The following is a 20,695-nucleotide window of genomic DNA, read 5'->3' as shown; positions in this document are numbered from 1 at the left end:
AGAATAGCAAGAAGAGATAAAAAAGCCTTCTTCAGCAATCAATGCAAAGAAATAGAGGAAAACAACAGAATGGGAAAGACTAGAGATCTCTCCAAGAAAATTAGAGATACCAAGAAAACATTTCATGCAAAGATGGGCTCAATAAAGGGCAGAAATGATATGGACCTAACAGAAGCAGAAGATATTAAGAAGAGGTGGCAAGAATACACAGAAGAACTGTACAAAAAAGAGCTTCACCACCCAGATAATCATGATGATGTGATCACTAATCTAGAGCCAGACATCTTGGAATGTGAAGTCAAGTGGGCCTTAGAAAGCATCACTACAAACGATGCTAGTGAAGGTGATGGAATTCCAGTTTAGCTGTTTCAAATCCTGAAAGATGATGCTGTGAAAGTGCTGCACTCAATATGCCAGCAAGTTTGGAAAACTCAGCAGTGGCCACAGGACTGGAAAAGGTCAGTTTTCATTCCAATTCCGAAGAAAGGCAATGCCAAAGAATGCTCAAACTACTGCACAATTGCACTCATCTCACAGGCTAGTAAAGTACTGCTCAAAATTCTCCAAGCCAGGCTTCAGTAATATGTGAACCGTGAACTCCCTGATGTTCAAGCTGGTTTTAGAAAAGGCAGAGGAACCAGAGATCAAATTGCCAACATCTGCTGTATCATGGGAAAAGCAAGAGAGTTCCAGAAAAACATCTCTTTCTGCTTTATTGACTATGCCAAAGCCTTTGACTGTGTGGATCACAATATACTGTGGAAAATTCTGAGAGAGATGGGAATACCAGACCACCTGACCTGCCTCTTGAGAAACCTGTATGCAGGTCAGGAAGCAACAGTTAGAACTAGACATGGAACAACAGACTGGTTCCAAATAGGAAAAGGTACATCAAGGCTGTATATGTCACCCTGCTTGTTTAACTTCTATGCAGAGTACATCATGAGAAACGCTGGACTGGAAGAAACACAAGCTGGAATCAAGATTGCTGGCAGAAATATCAATAACTTCAGATATGCAGATGACACCACCCTTATGGCAGAAAGTGAAGAGGAAGTAAAAAGCCTCTTGATGAAAGTGAAAGAGGAGAGTGAAAAAGTTGGCTTAAAGCTCAACATTCAGAAAACAAAGATCATGACATCCAGTCCCATCACTTCATGGGAAATAGATGGGGAAACAGTGTCAGACTTTATTTTTTGGGCTCCAAAATCACTGCAGATGGTGACTGCAGCCATGAAATTAAAAGACACTTACTCCTTGGAAGAAAAGTTATGACCAACCTAGATAGCATATTCAAAAGCAGAGACATCACTTTGCCAACTAAGGTCCGTCTAGTCAAGGCTATGGTTTTTCCAGTGGTCATGTATGGATGTGAGAGTTGGACTGTGAAGAAGGCTGAGTGCCGAAGAATTGATGCCTTTGAACTGTGGTGTTGGAGAAGACTCTTGAGAGTCCCTTGGACTGCAAGGAGATCCAACCAGTCCATTCTGAAGGAGATCAACCCTGGGATTTCTTTGAAAGGAATGATGCTAAAGCTGAAACTCCAGTACTTTGGCCACCTCATGCGAAGAGTTGACTCATTGGAAAAAACTCTGCTGCTGGGAGGGATTGGGGGCAGGAGGAGAAGGGGACGACCGAGGATGAGATGGCTGGATGGCATCACTGACTCGACGGATGTGAGTCTGAGTGAACTCTGGGAGTTGGTGATGGTCAGGGAAGCCTGGCGTGCTGCGATTCATGGGGTCGCAAAGAGTTGGACACGACTGAGAGACTGAACTGAACTGAACTAAAAATGGGCAGGCTGAGTGAAACTCCATGGGAAATTTCACTAATGTCTTGCATTCCATGTGATAAGGACACTGCGTTTAGTAGGAAGAAGGCTGCAATCGATTAGTTATGCCTGTTAAGTGCGTAAAGAGTAGTGGTGGCAACATGTTCGCCGTGTACGTACCATCCTTGCTCTAGCCCTGCATCTGTGCATTAATGCAAACACTAATGTCTTGCATTCCATGTGATAAGGAACAAAGAGCTGATGCTAAACATAGTAATCTCTTAGACCCTTGAGTTCTGACTATCTAACTGGAGTCAACAGAGCCAGTCAGAAAATTATGCTACTTGAGGAAGAGAATGTGAAATGTTTGAGGCAGGGACTCTGTTTAATTCACCTTACATAAAGCAATATCAAGAACATAGTAAGAGGTTAGAAGATATTTTTGAATGAATATAGGAGAGTAATGTTGTCAAAGAGGCTCATCAGGTCCATAAGCAATGCTGCAGATTTGGTTTTCATGAAAATGGCATTCCATCCTCCGATTCATAACAGAGTTGGTGGTATTTTCGTGGGCTACATAAATATTTTATCCATTTTGAAAATTGCTCTCAAACTCCTGTATAAACTCTGAATTCTATTGTTGGACAGTTTTCAAGGTTAAAATTCCCCCACAGTAAGTCATATAATTTTCATTTCTTAGTGGTTATAGTCTATGTTTTTTGTAGAGTTTGTTGAAAGATAATGGTAGCAGGTTATTCTTTGCCTCCCCAGAAAGTAGTCAAGAGCCAGCAGACAGACTGAATCTTGGCATTTGTATGGAGAGTTAGGAGAGAAATAACTTTCCTAAACATTTTGAATGTTAAATTGTAGAGCAAGTTGCTTTCTCTGAGTGCACTGAGAAAACATAAACATCGTTATCATTAGGACTGGCTAACTGGGTATGAACTGTGCCTGATGAAGAGATGAAGGTGTAGAGCAAGGGTGGCAAATGCATGGAGAGCATGTTGCCACCACGACTCTTTACACACTTAGCAGGCATCACTAATCAATTGCAGCCTTCTTCCTACTCAACCCAGACAATCTTTTTATTAACACAGGACTTCAGGTAGCCATAGCCAAATGATCACAGAGTGGCATGTGAGATTTATCATTTTTAAACAAATTTGCTGAGTTCTGGCTATATGCCTGGTACAGGAGATTAGCCGTGAATAAAACAGGCAAAAATGTCTATCCTCTTAGAGCTTAACATTACAGTGAGGGGTAGGAGGGGAATCAGTAATAAAGATAAGTAAGTAAAATGTATAGTTTATTAAGTGGTAATAAGCATAGCAGAGAAAATGTACCAGGTAAGGGGGACAGAGAACATTGGGAAGAGAGAGCCAGAACTGTTGGAGGACTTCCCTGGTGGCTCAGCAGTAAAGCTTGCCTGCCGATGCAGAAAACATGGGCTTGATCCCTGGGTCAGGAAGATCCCCTGGAGAAGGAAATAACAACCCACTCCACTATTCTTGCCTAGGAAATCCCATGGACAGAGAAGCCTGGCGGGCTACAGTCTGTGGAGGTTGCAAAAATTCAGTCATGATTTAGCAACTAAACAACAAAAAAAGCTGCTTTAGCTATCTTTTTCTGAATAACAATTTATCCCAGGCTTTAGCAGCTTAAAACAACAAACATCTATTATTTCACAATTTTTGTGAGTCAAGAATTCACTAGTAGCTTAGCTGGGTAGTTCTTGGTTGGAATCGTTAATGAGTTTGCAATCAAAATGTCAGCTGTGCTGCAGTCATCTGAAGGTTTGAATAGACTGCAGAATCCACTTCCGAGATCTCTTCCTCTCATGGCTCTTGGCAGGAGGTGTCAGTTCCTCACCTTATTGGCCTCTCCATAAAACTGCTCATGTCTCCTCTGGACAGGGCAACTGGCTTCCCCCAGACTGAATGACCCAAGAAGGCAAGATGTAAGCCACAAGGTCTTTTGTAACCGAGCCTTGGAAGTCACAGTCATTTCTTCCATGACTTATTGGTTACATGACCCAGTCTATCCACTGTGGGGGTGGGCTATGCCGTAGCATGATACAAGGCAGTGTCTATCCCTGGCATCATCTTGGAGCCTGGATGTCACATCAGGGAAGACTGGAAAGAGAAATTTGAAGACAATGAGAGATTAAATCTGAAGATAACAGAGGGGATGGGCAGAAACCTCCAAGCAGTGAGAATAACAAATATAAAGACCTCGATGCAGGGACCTGCTTAGTGTAATTAAAAAATAGCAAGCAGGCCAGGAAGCCTGGGGTGGAAGTGGGAGAGTGGTAGGAGATGAGGTCAGAGCTATAACAAAGCTGGATCATGGGAGACCTTGTAGCTATTATAAGCAAAGCACTTTGGTTTTACCTAATGTCCTAGTTATCTTTGCTCTGTAACAAGCCACCTGAAAACTTAGTATCATAAAGCAGTCATTATGATGAATGTGTGGGTCAGGAATTTGGACAGGGCATAGTGAAGATGGCTTGTCTGTGTCCTGTGATGTTTCCCCAGTGTTTATCACACTTTGAATCTGGGAAGACTCAAAAGCTGGTCTGGCCTTGTATCACTTTTGCCACACAGTCATAAGCCTGTCCAGATTTAAAGGAGAGAAAACAAATCTCATTTCTCTAAAGTCATAAGAAGAGCATGTGGGATAGGAAATACAATTGCAGAATAAATTTTCTTAGGAGAATATAATCTGCCACACAGTGCAATGAGAAACTGTTGCATTATTTTGAGCAGAGCAGTAACATGATCTGACTCACATTTAAACAAGATCTTTCTGGTTGCTATGTTGAGAACAGACTGAAAAGGGTATGAGGGTAGAAGCAGGAAGCCCAGTTAATAAGCTATTACAATAATATGGCCAGGAGATGGTGAGGGCTTGGATGAGGGGTAGCAGTGGATGCCATGTTGACAAGATAGAGAAGGTGGCAGGGGAAATTAATTTCACTGGGATTTTTGTTGAGTTTCATACAGGAGCTCACTTTCATATGATGTTTGGATTATAGTAGAGCCTGGAGTTCAAGGGAGAAAAAAAATAGGTTGGAGATACAAATGCTATAGTGTGGAAAGTCTTCCCTGATGGCTCAGAGGGTGAAGAATCTGCCTCCGATGTAGGACACCCAGGTTTGATCCCTGGGTTGGGAAGATCCCCTGGAGAAGGGAATGGCTACCCACTCCGGTATTCTTGCCTGGAGAATTCCATGGATAAAGGAGCCTATAAAGTTGAATGAGATCATCAAGAAGAGAGCAGATAGACAAGAGAGGATTTCCAGGAACTGCGCCCAGAAACACACCAGTATTAGGGTGTTGTCAGGGATATCAAGAGGTGCTGAAGAGTAATGGCCAGTGAGGTAAGGAAACTGGTGCCCTGGCAGCTGATGAAGAGAGGCTTTCAAAGAGTTGGGAGTGATCAGCTTCTTAGCTATTGACTCCTCAAGGAAGATGAGAACTGAGAATTCCCATTGAATCTATCGACATGGAGACCGTTACTTATTTTAAGGGAACAATTTTAGTGGAGTGGTAGGGTGAATGCCTGGGGACTTCCCAGGTGGCTCAGACAGTAAACCGTCTGTCTATCAATGCAGGAGACCCGGGTTTGATCCCTGGGTCGGGAAGATTCCCTGGAGAAGGAAATGGCAACCCACTCCAGTACTCTTGCCTAGAAAATCCCATGAACGGAGGAGCCTGGTGCAGGCTACTGTCCATGGGGTTGCAAAGAGTTGGACATGACTGAGTGAATTCACTTGACTTAGGGTGAATGCCTGATTGGAGAGGATTCAAGAAGAAATGGCAGAAGAGAAACTGGAAAAAGCAATTATAGTCATGTTGTTCCAGGAATTTGCTGTAAAGGAAGGAGAAAAGTAGCTAGAGAGGGAAACAGTGTTAGGAGAAATAGCTATTTGCCATCCAGATTGTCATTCATATTAGAGTGGAGGTAGAGAAAAAGGTTAGGAGCACAAGCTCTGGAATCAGACTGCTTCACTTTGAATCCTGACTCCATGTCTTGCTACTTGTGTAAACTTGGGCAAGGTGCTTAGCCTATATTTGTGCCTCAGTTTCTTTGTCACATGGAGGCTACAATAGTACCTCCTCATGAGGTTGTATAAAGTAAGTAGAGTGTTTGAAACAGCTCTTGTCCTGTGGTGGGCACTCAGATAAGTGGAAGTCATATTGATGATGAAGACAATGATGTGATGGGCAGCCACTTTTCCACCCCTCTCAGTGGCACCTCGAGCACTAGATGCGGAAGCCTGCTGACACAGTCTTCATTCCCATGTTGGATGAGGCTGACCTAGAAATGAGCCGGAAACTGAGCCTGGTGATGGGCTAGAAAGAGGTGAGACTGGGTGGCAGGACTGATAGTTCTGCTAGTTGACCCACTTAATGCTGAAGACATACACTTATTTATTTACTTATTTGGGTCAGGCACTGCTCAAGGGACAACGGTTTCATGACAGAACATTTTGTTTATATCTCCTCATTTCCTGAGGACCCTCCATAGAACAAGGGATTTGAGTCTCTTTTGTCTTAGCTAGGGTGGTAGATGCTCATTGTAAGATTCAAAAATAAGTCTTTTTTTTTTTCTTTAAAGAAAATCCAGTTACAGTTTTATTTTGATGGCCTTTGGCAAGTATGGATTCCTCAAGTGAAAGGGCATTGAGGCAGAGAAGAGTCAACAGTTTCTATCGAAAAGTCTTAACTTCCTGAGAGATTTTTAAAAATTATTGTTGGATTCCTATTGAATTCATCTTATAAAACTTTTCAAATGTTGTAATAGTTATGTTTAAACAAATATATCTACCACTTCCATTTCTTAATGTGGATTACTCACTTCAGTGATTACAAACTTAAAAAAGACAAAACTTACATTCATTGATCTACTAAAAAAAAAAACAAAAAAAACCTTACAAGTTGTCACCCAAACTGGGACTCTTTTGATTGAAAGAGAACACCTTTAATCATTATACAAGGACAATGTAAGTAAAATGGATTTGTCCTGGGTAATCAGAACACATCCATGGGATATCAGAATCATTAGAACTTCCAAATTATTCATAGCCAACTTTCAGAAGAGTTCTCCATGAAAAGAAGGTGTGTATTGAATTTAACTCAACTAAGTTTTAGTTGATTTAGGACCTCAAGATCACTAAAAATATATCATTTCAGAAATCGTTGAAAAGACTTTCTGTTAATATTCACAATTCTCTCTTTTTAAAAAATTCCCAGGTGGCGCTAGTGGTAAAGAACCCACCTGCCAGTGCAGGAGACCTGAGAGACATGGGTTTGATCCCTGGATTGGGAAGGTCCCCCAGAGGAGGGCATGGCAACCCACTCCAGTGTTCTTGCCTGGAGGATCCATGGACAGGGGAGCCTGGCAGGCTACAGTCCATAGAGTTGCAAAGAGTGAGACATGACTGAAGTGACTTAGCATGGAGCATGCATTCAGACTTCAGCTGTTTCAGTGTAGTGGGCTAATGTTTAGAGGACCAGCCCCCAAGGACCATGTACTTGTTGCTAATGTTTAGAGGACCAGTCCCCAGGGACCTTTTCCCTCTAAGCATTAACAATATCCTCATTGGGGGCCTGAATTTGTAGCCACCCACAAGCACACGGGTACTAACCCAGGAGGTAAATTACCAGGACCTACGTTCTCTGTGTTAATAAGAAAAATGTGAGTGCTTCGATTTCAAAAGCACCTTGACTTCAGCGTGTTTATCAATGAGATTCATTTTCTCTCTCTCTGACTTTCAATTTCCTAAACCAACTAAGCAAAGCCTGGCTCATGATGGCTCATTTGCAGGAATAAACAACCTCATCCTGATCAAAGATATCTTTGGTCTGCTATCATTATAAAGTCATGCAGCTAGTAAAATAGCTCTGCAATGTACAAAGACTAGTTGGGGATGCATCTTCCATCATAATGCCATTGTGATTGGCCCTGGCTGCTTCTAAGCCTGGCCTCAGCTATCTTAGACCTATAGTTACAGCATTTCCTTTTAGGCTAAGCACAGAAAGCAGCAGTTAGAACTGGACATGGAACAACAGACTGGTTCCAAATAGGAAAAGGAGTACGTCAAGGCTGTATATTGTCACCCTGCTTATTTCACTTATATGCAGAGTACATCATGAGAAACGCTGGACTGGAAGAAACACAAGCTGGAATCAAGATTGCCAGGAGAAATATCAATAACCTCAGATATGCAGATGACACCACCCTTATGGCAGAAAGTGAAGAGGAACTCAAAAGCCTCTTGATGAAAGTGAAAGAGGAGAGTGAAAAAGTTGGCTTAAAGGTCAACATTCAGAAAACTAAGATCATGACATCCGGTCCCATCACTTCATGGGAAATAGATGGGGAAACAGTGGAAACAGTGTCAGACTTTATGTTCTGGGGCTCCAAAATCACTGCAGATGGTGACTGTGGCCATGAAATTAAAAGATCCTTACTCCTTGGAAGAAAAGTTATGACCAACCTAGATAGCATATTCAAAAGCAGAGACATCACTTTGCCAACTAAGGTCCATCTAGTCAAGGCTATGGTTTTTCCAGTGGTCATGTATGGATGTGAGAGTTGGACTATGGAGAAGGCTGAGCGCCGAAGAATTGATGCTTTTGAACTGTGGTGTTGGAGAAGACTCTTGAGAGTCCCTTGGACTGCAAGGAGATCCAACCAGTCCATTCTGAAGGAGATCAACCCTGGGATTTCTTCGGAAGGGATGATGCTAAAGCTGAAACTCCAGTACTCTGGCCACCTCATGCGAAGAGTTGACTCATTGGAAAAGACTCTGCTGCTGGGAGGGATTGGGGGCAGGAGGAGAAGGAGATGACCGAGGATGAGATGGCTGGATGGCATCACTGACTCAATGGACATGAGTCTGAGTGAACTCCAGGAGTTGGTGATGGACAGGGAGGCCTGGCGTGCTGCGATTCATGGGGTCGCAGAGAGTCAGACACGACTGAGCAACTGAACTGAACTGAACTGAACTGAAGCACACAAAGATGATTTGCGAGTGCAGAGGCAGAGACATCCACATGAAATAGGATTGAGTATTAATAATATTAGACTGACAAGTTCACAGACAAAGTTATCCACTAACTCCCAGGTTTCACTGGACACTATTTTTTAAAGTGTTAATTGGAGGATAATTGCTTTACAGTGCTGTGTTGGCTTCTGCCATACAGCATGAATCAGCCACTAGTACCTCCATATCTCCCCTCCCTCCTGAATCTCTCCCCTACCCCCACCCCATCCCACCCCTCTAGATTGTCACAGAGCACCAGGTTGAGCTCCCCGCATCATATAGCAGCTTCCCACTGACTATCATTTTTACACATGGTAGTGTATATATGTCAATGCTACTGTCTCAGTTCATCCCATCCTCTCCTTCTCCTGCTGTGTCCCAAATCTGTTCTCCACATATCCATCTCTATTGTTGCCCTGCAAATATGTTCATCCGTACCATTTTTCTAGATTCCGTACATATGCATTCATATACAAAATCTGTTTTTCTCTTTCTGACTTACTTCACTCTGTATAACAGCTTCTAGGTTCATCTACCTCACTAGAACTGCCTCAAATGCATTCCTTTTTATGGCTGAGCAATGTTCCATTGTATATGTGTACCACAACTTCTTTAGGGTGGACAGCTAGGATGCTTCCATGTCCTAGCTATTGTAAATAGTGCTGCTAAGAACATTGGGGTACAAGTGTCTTTTTCAATTTGGTTTTCTTGGGTTGTATGCCCAGTAGTGGGGTTGCTGGGTTTATGGTAGTTTTTTTTTTTTTTTCCCTTAATTTTTAAAGGAATCTCCATACTGTTCTCCACAGTGGCTGTATCAATTTACATTCCCTCCAACAGTGCAAGATGGCTGAGATCCTCTGGAAAGGAAAGGAAACAAATTTTGATGTGGCTTCAAATCTGAACCACTGTGTCTCTTCTTTGCATATTCCAGCTACCTGCTCTAACCAGTCCAGAAAATTATTTAAAGCGGTGCTCTTCAAAGTATTATGGTCCACCTACTAATACATCAAAATCTCTTGGGCTAATTGTTTTTAAAAAGTGCAGTTTCCATGACCCTACTGTATCAGAGTCTTTGGCACTGGGGTTCAACAATGCATTTCACACAAGCTCTTTAAATCATTCTTACACGCATTAATGTTGGGCAACCACTAGCCTAGAGTAAGAGCAGCGGCCTTCGACCTTGGCTGCCATCAGAGTCACCTGAGCACCTAGAAACTCTCAAATGCCCAGGCCACTACCCAACCCAGTCAAATCAAGATGTCTGGGGTGAGAGCCCCCGTCTGAAGGTTTCCCCGGTGATTTCAGTGTACAACCAAGACTAAGAACCACTCTCAACACATCCATCATTCTCAGAAGAAGGCAAGGCTTCTCTGTCAAAGGGGATCACACCTAGGAATTTAAGTGCAGTTGAGACCAACTGTCCTGCATGACTGTGACAATAGGCTTGTCTAGGCCAATGTTACTCAACTGCAGACCGCTGTCAGTCCATGCACCTTTCATTACCAGCTCCCAAGGAGCTTGTACAATCAATCGTGTGGAACAATTATATCATCAAGGTTTTTTGGTAGCGAGACTTTCTTAAGGGCACCCAAGGAATTATGGCACACTCTTCTGTCCCCCATTCGTTTTGGGGGCATCATCCAATATAGACTGTTTTAGGCCTCTTTTGCCTTCTAATGTGGCCCACACTCTGTCTGTGGACTGTGTTTCTCTCTAAATAAATCCACCTCTTACCTATACTTTGTCTCTCACTGAATTCTTTCTGCAATGAGACATCAAGAACCTGAGTTTCATCAGGGCCTGAAACCCACTAGACCAAAAAGACTTTTTTAAGGCTTTATTCTTCTTGTTGCTTTTTCTAACACAATAACATAATTTATTTTCATTCATTCATTTATTCACTTATTCATTCATTAGACAAGCATCATACTGAGTATGGGTGATGCTGATAATTGCAGATATCCAGATAGAAAGGCATTCTACCCTCTTTCAATGCTTGCTGCCTTAGTAATTCCTCATGGTTGCAATTTCCTTTTCTTTCTGAGTTCCTTTCCCCTCCCTGTCCTGGAGCAGAAACCCAGGGGGAAAACTGAAAGCTTCAGAGGGCTCTCCACACTAAGAATGTGAAAAGCTCTGTCACTAGATTCTCTTCAGCCAAAAATGAGATAATTTCACCTCTATACTCTTAAAGAAAATCCTTTCCCATAGGCTTTCCAGGGAAATCTAACCTGTATCTGATAATTACCTTGGGACTGCCTAAGCCAAGCATGACTTTATAATTGCCTCCTAAAAAAATTTCAGAAATGGCACTGAAAAATGTCCACATTCTTAGACAAAACGTGGCATCTTTAAATTGTAGACCCATGCAGAATCTGAGAATAAAGATCCCATCTACCACCTGATCAAAATTTCTATATTTGACTTGAGATGTCACAAAACTAGCAGTGGAATCCCTTAAGGAGCAGAGAGTGGAGACTGTCGCCTGGGATGGGGTCAGGAGTAGGGGTGGCTTCACCTCTGCCACTGCCAGAGAGGGAAGCAAGAGCAGAGGATGGAACATGAGGCTGCACTGGCCGCTGCAGACGTTGGGGGTGGCATTGGTAGGACCACAAACCCTGCTCCTTTATGTTTACCAGTTTGACTACAGATAGTAAACTGCACTTGGAAAGGGGTCCCTAGGAATTCTGGGGGAGTTAGTGCCTCCAGTCCCACAGTGATCTAGCTGAAATCACCTTGATCAAAGTCAGTGCCCCAAGCACTTTTCACTGTCAGACAGTCTCAGTTTGTGTTAAATCCTAAAATGCCCTTCTTACCAGCCTACAGCATAAACTTCTTCAGTGCGAGCCATGTGGCAAGTACCCGTCTGCATACACCCCAGCCTCTTGCATCAAGGTGGCCCTAAGTTAAGTGCCCAGGAGCTGTGGGTGGGATAAATGAGTGAATGCATGAATGTAGTTTAGCATATGGCAATTCACAAAGCAATGTGAGCTACTTGGGCTGTGTATTTGGGGATTTCACTTGTCACATCTGCCTACCCTGCATACTTCTCAGAAAGCAAGACTGTGATGCCAGAAGGCTAGGACACCACCTGGGGTGAAACGTGCTATAACTCACAGGTGGCAGCAGTGATTCAATCAGAATGTGCATAAGGCAAGAGGTGAAAACTCCAGCGTGGGAGACTTGGCACCACCAAGGAGGAGCCTGCTCAGCTAGGTGGATGCCAGTTGTAGGCAGCTGAGAAAGAAACATTCCCTGGACCCTAGTCGGTTGATTTTGTAAAGGGTGGATATGGGGGGCGGGGGGAGAGTGGTGGGGAGGTGGAAGATTGTACAGATGTGAGGGAAAACCAAAGAGAGAATTACTATTTAAAAACAAAAATATCTTTAAGTAGCAAAATCAGCAGCTGGACCAGATTAGCTGTTCCCATCTCTTTCCTATTTTGGGGCTGGGGAAGAAAATGTCCAACATAATTCCTGTTTTGAAGAAAAGTAGAGAAGGAGGCCAGTTTGGAGGTTGAAGAGGGAGCATTGGTGATGAGTCTGTGGACCAGGTTGAAAGGGTCTGTACAGCTGGGGGCTCTCCTCCTTCTGGGGGCATGGGGACACCAATACTGCTCTCTTCTGCCCCAGGCAACGTAGGAGACGAGGTCTCTGCTCAGTGATGGAGGAAGTCCTGTGGGACAACTGCCAACTTTGTGGTTTTCACAGACTAGCAGCTGAGGCTAGGCAGACTTGAGGGCCAGAATGACAGCTCAGGGCCACAGGTGAGGCGCAGAGCCAGAGGGCAGCCTCACGGGTCTCTCTGCCATCCCCAGGGCTCTTTCTTTGCCCTTAAGAGCACAGTGCTTTCCTGCACTGATCTTGACTCTTGGCAAATCTCTCAGTTTCCTGAGGGAGAGGCTCAGTATAAGTGACTTGTAAGAAGGGCATGGGCTTCCCGCCCCGACCAGGGATACACCTGTCATGGCAACATTTCAGAGGTCTCTGACGGGACAAAGAGGGGAAGCATTTCAAGGGTGACAAAGCCTTGAAGTTATCTTACACTTCTGGTGGGAGTGTAAACTGAAACGTTCTGGAATCTATTGACAGTATCAACTGAAACACATACCCTACAACCCAGCAATTCCACTCCTGCCAAAGAGGAGTATGTATGTATATACTCACCAAAAGACACACATCAGAATAATCAGAGCAGCATTCTTCACAACAGCCCCAAACTGGAAACCACCCAGATGCTCATTACGCAAGTAGATTTGCTATATAAATAATTCTAGATTCACATACTGAGAATGAGTCATCTACAGCCACCAGCAACAATACAGCTGAATCTCACAGATGCAATACTGGGCCTAAGAATCCAGGCACACACACAAAAATCCGAATCTCTATTTATATGAAGGGCAACACAGTTCAAACCTGTAGATGCTGTTGGAAGTTGGGGTAACGGTGACCCTGAGAAGAGAGTATTGACCAGAAGGCCTTGCTGGGGAATTGGTAGTCATCTCAGGTTATGTAAATTTCAAAGAGCTTTTCATTTATACGTGCACTTTTCTGAATATTTGTTATATTCCAGTTTTTAAAAATGCTAAGGCTTCCAGCCCCTCTACTGTACCATGTGAGTAGCTGGGCGTAAAGCAGACTCCAGGTAAAAGTTGTTTCCTATATCGAGCTGAGGTTGACTCACTGCCACTGCTCCCCCTTGGCCTGGTTCTGCCCTTAGCAGGCCACAGACTTGTGTGGTCCCCACATACCTTCATGTCCTCCTGAGTATTTGTTTCTGGACTAAGAAAACCCCCTTCCTCAATTCCCCTCATTGGGACAAAGCTTGCACTATAGTCCCCTGTTGGGGTAAGGCTTCAGATTGATCCTGTAGGTAGGTCAGAGTGTTTTGTTTGGTTTTTCTTGTCCCTCATTTCTTACTGGAAACAGTACTCCAGCTTCCCATCCCTCACCAAATGTGGGGATACTTTGATCAACCAAGAAGTCATGGACCCCCAGCTATCTTAGCTCCTTAGGACAATGTCAGGATCCAGAGGGGCTGGTCTGGGACCTACAGTCAAGCTTCAAGGCTGGGCCTGGAAACCAGTTTGTGGGCTGAAGTGAGAGGGGTAATTCTAGCCCTTTGCAGTCCTTTCTGTGGGGCCCACACTGTCATACCGCGTTGAATTAGGGGCCAGTGCATCTTCACGTCCTCATTCACTGAAGTAGGCGTGGTTCCTGCACGTGGAGTGGCTTTCCACAGGAATGTTATGCACAGGGCACAGAGAAGGCTCACAGAGCCCAGTGTGGTGGTCCTGAGGATGCGGACAAACAATGTATCCCTTCTTGAACAGCAGCGAGAGCTTCAGGCTCAAGAAGGGACTCTGATCAATAGTTTCTTGTAATGATTTCCTTGTTTGCCGTCTTGGTTATCCTCTTCTGATAATCCAGATTGGAATGACTTGATTTCTGATGAAATAAGAACTGATTTCTCATGGCCTCACTGTTTTAGGTTCAGTCACAAAGTCAAAGTCATTTGGAACATACTTAAGCTGACCTTTTTTTTTTTTGGAAGACAAAACAACTTGTTTATACAGAAGTCCACCTAGCAAGAATGAATATACAGTTTGGGCATGCCAACTATAGGACCTTTTGCTAACTGGATAAGACAATGCCCATTAAGAAAAATTGCACTTTCCTAACTCTTCACTGTTGTAGATTTTGTTACATAATCACCACCCACTGTTCTCTAGATAGGACCAGCTAGGTAATTTGCAGTACTCAGTGCAATGTGAAAATGTGGACTCCCTCAGTAAAAAATTATGATTTTAAGATGCTGACAGCAAAGCATTATTAAGCAAAGCCTGGGGCCCTGTGTGACTGCAGAGGTCATGTACAACCTGTGAAGGGGACCTGGGGTCCAGAAAGATTGCGTGGAGGGTGTTCCTCTAAGGTTGGGAACTAATCAAGAATGTTGATAGTTTACACAATAATGGAGAACCTAGTCAGTGTGCAAGAAACAAACAAACAAAAAAGGGGATCAAAAGTGGAGAGATAACAGTGTCATTATTTATAGATATTATGAAATTCCTGAGAAAACTAATATAATCAAGAGGAGAATAAAACTACTAGTGCTAATAAGATAGTTCAGCAAGTTGACCAGATACAAGATCAAAATAAGAAAAGTCTAAACAAGTTGAAGGAACAGAGATGGGAGTGTGGGCTCGATCTTTTGGAGCTTTGCCATCTTGTAGTTGGAGTGGAGGGAGGGGACTCACTCCTTTACATCCCTTTGCTGAGAGAGGGTGCCCACGTGATCCTTGGAAAAGGGCTTTGTCTCCCCTGGAGTTTAGGACGCTTTATTTTTGTTGTTTATTCATTTATTTTTGGCTGTGCTGGGTCTTCTTCGCTGCCCACAGGCTCTCTCTTGTTGCAGCGAGCGGAGACTACTCTGGTTGCGGTTCGAGGCCTTCTCATTGAGGCGGCTTCTCTCGTGGAGCTGTCCGGCGTATGGGCTCAGTAGTTGCAGCTGCTGAGCTCCAGAATGCAGGCTCAGTGCTTGTGGCCTATGGGCTTAGTGGCTCAGCCACAACTCCCAGACCAAGGATTGAATCCGTGTCTCCTGCATTGACAGGCAGATTCTTCACCACTGAGCCACGAAGGAGGCCCAGGGCACTTTTTTTTTTTTTAATTGGGGTATTGTTGCTCTACAGTGCTGTGCTAGTTTCTGCTGTACACTGAAGTGAGTCAGCTAAATGTATACATATATCCCCTGTCTTTTGGACCACCCTAGCTACCCCCACCCCACCCCATCCATCTATGTCACCATCGAGCACCGAGCTGGGCCTCCTGCACTACAAAATAAGCTCCCGCTAGCTGTCTCTTTACATTTGGCAGTGTACTTTTACACTGGGTCTGCACAGGGCTGATGGCTCCCCAGACAAGAAGATGAGTGTCTTTGGATGTAGGACCAAGCCAGAGCAGAAGTTTGATGGGGAAGGAAACTGTGCCTCCTTCTGGTGCCACAGAATGGGGTGGGAAAGGGTGCAATGTGGGGTAAAACTGTTATTAACACATGGGGTCATTTAAATAGAGATTCAGTGGACCACCAGGAAGCAAAGAGGTATTTTCATATAAAGTTCTGGGTGGCGCAGGTCCTGATATGAAGTGGTAGGAGAGCTGCTGCTACTTCAAATCTGGTATTCACAAGAAAGACTGTAGAGTCAGAAATCCAAGACTTGCTTCTCAGCTCTGCCACTTGTCTTTTCTGTGAATCTGTACAAATCCTTTAACCTCTACAAGTAAGAGTTTCCCTCTCTGTGGGTTTAATATTCTCACAGAAACATCTACCCCCCAGGATTATGATGACAAATAATTTAATACTTGCCTCTAATAATCATGGCATGGAGGTGATGTATGTATGTAATGTATGTAATCATAAAGCATCTTTATTTGGTTCCATTTACTTCTTTAATGGTCTTCCCGGTGGTTCAGACAGTCAAGAAACTGCCTGCAATGTGGGAGACCTGTGTTCAGTCCCTGGGTCAGGAAGATTCCCTGGAGAAGAAGTTAGCTACCCACTCCAATATTCTTGCCTGGAAATTCCACAGACAGGGGAGCCTGGCTATAGCCCATGGGGTCACAAAGACTAGTTCTTCTCTGCTCCTGGATCAAAATTAGGACAAGTCTCATCCCTATGGACAGAGGAGCCTGGCGGGCTATAGTCCATGGGGTCGCAAAGAGACACAACTGAACGACTGAGCACAGCCCATGAGCTTTGTGGTCCCTCTCAGGTAATAAATGCAGCCTCAGATCAATGATTTATATTTCCAATCCAGTGAAAAATGAAACTTCATATTTCATCCACAGTATTGGCTTCTGTACATTCACAGCTTGGGCCTGGAGGTACGGCTGCTGCATTGGACCCATGTGCTGAGTTTGAGTCCTTGAACTCTGATTCTGCCTCCTCAACCATGTTAATCATGGTTTCTGATTCCTCTAGGATCAAAGTGTGGGATAGAGTGGGAAAAGGTGACAGGAAAGTTCTTACTTGTCTCTCTTTGCAGGACCTAGAAGTAGGGCTCTCTTGTCTCAGTGGTTCCTGTGGGGACAACTTTGGGGGTTCTTCAGAGACAACCCTTCTCCATAGCCCATAACTGGGGAAATCATCTCAAGTTTCTCCATTAAGTACAAGACGTCCTATAAATTTTTGTACATCACCTTTATTAATATAAGGCAGTTGTCTCTCTCTAGGTTCTAAGAAATTTTTTTAAAAATCACAAATAGATCAATGCATTTTCTGGTAGCTTAAGATATGATGTGTTTTCTGTTGCTTGTTCTATTAACACAGAAAATTACATTCATAAAATTTCTGATGTTAAACCATCCTCACAGGTTTTGGATAAATTACTTAATCATGATGCATTTTTTATATTCTGTATATTTTCAAATTCTATATCTGATTTGGTAAGCTAAAATTTTGTTTTGATTTTCAATGAATGTTCATAAATGAGATGGGCCTATAATTCCCTTTTCTTCTATTATTATCTGTTTTAGTGATCAATACTATACTGATCTCACAAAAATTAGTGGGGCATATTTTTCTCTGTTTTTGTTTTCTGGTATAATCTATGATTAAAATTTACTGTTTCTTGAGAGTTTGATAGAACTCAAGTGTAAAACCATCGGGGCCTGGGTTTCTAGGGAAGAAGAGATAACTCCTATTTTAATCTATCACTTACTAGTCAACTCAAATTCCCAATTATTTTTTACTGTGCTGATTTTGGCATTTTATATTTTCTTGGGCACCTACGTATTTTATTAAATTTTAAATAATGAGCACACAGCTTTTCATAATACCTTTTAAAATAAGTTTTATTGAGATATAATTTACATACCATAATACTCGCCCTTTATAAGAGTATGATTCAGTGGTTATTTACAGAGTTGTGCTGCCATCGTGCATGCGTGCATACTACGTCACCTCAGTCATGTCTGATTCTTTGCAACCCCATGGACTGTAGCCCACCAGGCTCCTCTGTCCATGGAATTCTCCAGGCAAGAATACTGGAATGGATTGCCATTTCCTTCTCCAGTGCTGCCATCACCACTATCTAATTTCAGAACATTTTCATCATCCCAGAAAGAAATCCTATGACCATTAGGAATTATTTCCCCATTCTTTTCCACTACCTAGCTCCTGATAACTATAAATCTACCTTCTGTCTCTATGGATTTTCCTGTTCTAGACATTTCATATAAATAAAACCATACAATATCTGGCTTTTTATGTCTGGCTTCTTTTATTTACCATCGTGTTCTCAAGGTTCATCATGCCATAGCACTTCATTCTCTTCTTTCTCTACTACTACTACTACTGCTTCATTCTCTTATTCCAGGGGTCTCCAACCTCTGCCTTATATGGTTGCATAAGATTCTATCATATGAAAACACCACATTTTCTTTATCCATTCACCATGTGATGGGTACTTGGTTTATTTCCAGTTTGGGCTATTGTGACTAATACTGCTATGAACTTAAGTGTTGGTAAACAATTGTTGTCCTGATCTCTCTGAGTGCATCCTGCTGCCTGATTCATGAGCCCTGTCCCCTGAGATCCACTCCCAACTCTCTGTGGTCACAGAACTCAAGGATTAATGTCAGGCAGGGCATTCAGGTCTCCACTACAGGGCTGTAGTCAGTGTGTGTTCTCAATAGAGGGATCCACACATGCACTCCTGGTTGGTAAATAATTTAAACAGCAGCCTTGGGTCTTTCCATGTAAGATTTCATTTGAACAAAGGGTTCCACAGGGTCACAAATTTAGCAAACCATCAATAATCCAATTCTTTCCATTATATTTGAGGAAACAGATCCAGAAGGGCTAAATTATTTCTTTAAAATCACATACATCATTTGTTCAAAATCATACATCTGATGTGTGACAGACTCAAGACTGGAAGTGATTTCTTCGCCCTCAGGCTAGCATTCCACCCAGTCCACTAAGAAAGACTGTCAGCAAAACCCAACAGTTACTTTTTACTGATTTATGCCAAAATTTGGGCATGTTAGGTCCCAAAGGAATTTATTTTCCAGAAAGATACAACATTAAAAAGGAAAGGATTAATCCTTTTAAACCAGCTGTATTAGTGCCAGAAGTACATAAAGTTTTTAAAAAATAAAATGAACATCTCAGTTCCTCCGTTACATAGCACTGGCCATCTTTATCCTAAAGAAAGCCTGACAGCTGCATTCTGGGCTGGCCTGCCACATCCTGTGAGAGCTCAGAAAGTCCATCTGAAACAAATGATTTCTGCAGTGGTTATTTTTATGAGTTAGGCTATGATCTCCCTCCACATCTGTGTACCTCGCTACTGCATCTGCTGAGCTGGAGCCATGGTCTGTGGCCTTGAATCTAAGATCCTCTTTGGGCTGCCGCATCTGCTGAAGATTTTGTTTTTATTGTGCTTTTTCATGTGGATGGCCCGGCGCCAGCCATACCCAAGGAAGTGTTTGTTAGGAGCAGAAAGTAGGCAGGGATGTTCTGGGAAAACTGGAGGTGAAAGCCGAGAGTCCTGACGGGACACTCGAGGCAGAACATTTCCGCATTTCTTCTGCTCGCTCTGCCATTCGCCTTCCTCCCCTTTCCGTAGACTCTCTCTTTCCTGGGGTCTCTGCCTTCACCCAGCTGCTCTGTTGCCCTGAGAAACGTGCATTCATTCAATCCAAGTGCCAAACTCCTCCCTCCCCCAGCAGGTGGGGCCTCGAGCTCTAAGCAGGCGGCTGGAATCAGACCCTCAAGCGCCCAGCAGGAGGGCGGCTTCCTCTAGCTTCACACCTCAATTCCAAGTTTCCATGAGTGAAGGCATTTGGGCAGGCGTGGGTAAAGCCCGAAACTGTGTTTGAGGCAGATAACACAAACCTGCAACAATTCATTTCTGAATACAGAGAGGCAGGCTTGAAGGAACTAATTGGGTTAAATAAAATATAGACTTCCAGTCAATGAAGTAGTATATAACCAATAGAGATTGCATATTCAAAGAATTTTAATGATGTAGGAAAATACCTACAATATGGCATCAGGTGAAAAAAACCAGAACTATATAGACACTGTGAACTCTAAAGTGTAAAAAGAATGTGTATATAATGATTATTGTATATATGTGTATTACATATGCAATATATATTATATATTTATTACATATGCAGTATATATTTGGAGAAGGAAATGGCAACCCACTCCAGCATTCTTGCCTGGAGAATCCCAGGGACGGAGGAGCCTGGTGAGCTGCCGTCTATAGGGTCGCACAAAGTCAGACACGACTGAAGTGACTTAGCAGTAGCAGCAGTATATATTACATATATAAAATGAGTGCTTTATATTGTATATAATGTGTTATATGTGTATATATAAATACATACACACACATACACACATATACGTACATGTGTGGGGAAAAAAGAACTAGAAGTAGAAAAAAACAGAAGAATACCCAAATGTTAACACTAAGGTTTTACTGAGGTATAATATTATGGCTAATTTTTTGTCCTCATGCCTTTAGGTATTTCCAACTATTCTATAATGAATATTAATTTCTTTAATTAGAAAACCATTTTAAAACAATGAAATTAGAACGAACAGAATGTTAGAGCTAAAATCTCAGTAGAAATCATGAGTCTGAAAGTGAAAGTGAAGTTGCTCAGTCGTGTCTGACTCTTTGCGACCCCATGGACTGTAGCCTATCAGGCTCCTCCGTCCATGGGATTTTCCAGGCGAGAGTGCTGGAGTGGATTGCCATTTCCTTCTCCAGGGGATCTTCCTGACTCAGGAATCGAACCCGGGTCTCCCACATTGCAGGCAGACACTTTACCATCTGAGCCACCAGGAAGATCTAA

The sequence above is a fragment of the Capricornis sumatraensis genome, chromosome 2 (genome assembly GCF_032405125.1).
Source record: "Capricornis sumatraensis isolate serow.1 chromosome 2, serow.2, whole genome shotgun sequence".
In the NCBI taxonomy this organism is placed as follows: Eukaryota; Metazoa; Chordata; class Mammalia; order Artiodactyla; family Bovidae; genus Capricornis; species Capricornis sumatraensis.
Note: the sequence above shows the minus strand (reverse complement) of the source record.